This window comes from Mustela nigripes, chromosome 3 (assembly GCF_022355385.1).
Source record: "Mustela nigripes isolate SB6536 chromosome 3, MUSNIG.SB6536, whole genome shotgun sequence".
In the NCBI taxonomy this organism is placed as follows: domain Eukaryota; kingdom Metazoa; phylum Chordata; class Mammalia; order Carnivora; family Mustelidae; genus Mustela; species Mustela nigripes.
The window spans coordinates 142,414,963-142,415,648 of NC_081559.1; the positions used below are offsets into that span (position 1 = coordinate 142,414,963).

The following is a 686-nucleotide window of genomic DNA, read 5'->3' on the forward strand; positions in this document are numbered from 1 at the left end:
TCCACACAGCTCCTTATCCACACAGCTAATATGATCTTGCTAGGATGCAAACTTTCCAGGCCATTTCCACTTACAACAGAAAAATAATCCCTTCAGGATCTAGTATATGCCTTCCTTCTCAAACTACTCTCAACTCTTCCACATGGAGCACATGATAATTACAAGTAAAACCAGCATTTAGAGACTGGGTTTGTGGCGACATGGCTAAACACACCAAGAAGATCAGAATCCTGGGTAAATAGGGGACCCGTTATGGTGTCTCCCTCAGAAAAATGGTGAAGAAGATTGAAATAAGCCAGCACACCCAGTACACTTGCTCCTTTTGTGGCAAAACCAAGATGAGAAGACAAGCTGTGGGGTTCTGGCATTGTGGCTCCTGCATGAAAACCATTGCTGCTGGCACCTGGACCTACAACATCACTTCCGCCCTCATGGCAAAGTCAGCCATCAGACTGAAGCAGTTGAAGGACCAGTAGAAGCTCCACCATTTGAAACACTGCTAACCTATATTAAACAGGTTAATTTATGTAACAAATTTTTTTTTAAAAAAACAACATTTAGGGGCGCCTGGGTGGCTCAGTGGGTTGGGCCGCTGCCTTCGGCTCAGGTCATGATCCCAGGGTCCTGGGATCGAGCCCCGCATCGGGCTCTCTGCTCAGCAGGGAGCCTGCTTCCTCCTCTCTCTC

The 686-nt window shown here is 47.1% G+C and overlaps 1 pseudogene; it reads left to right on the forward strand.

Annotated features, from left to right (window-relative positions):
- The first annotated feature begins 200 nt into the window (after nucleotides 1-200).
- On the forward strand, nucleotides 201-476 carry LOC132013162 (60S ribosomal protein L37a-like; annotated as a pseudogene).
- Nucleotides 477-686: the final 210 nt, after the last annotated feature.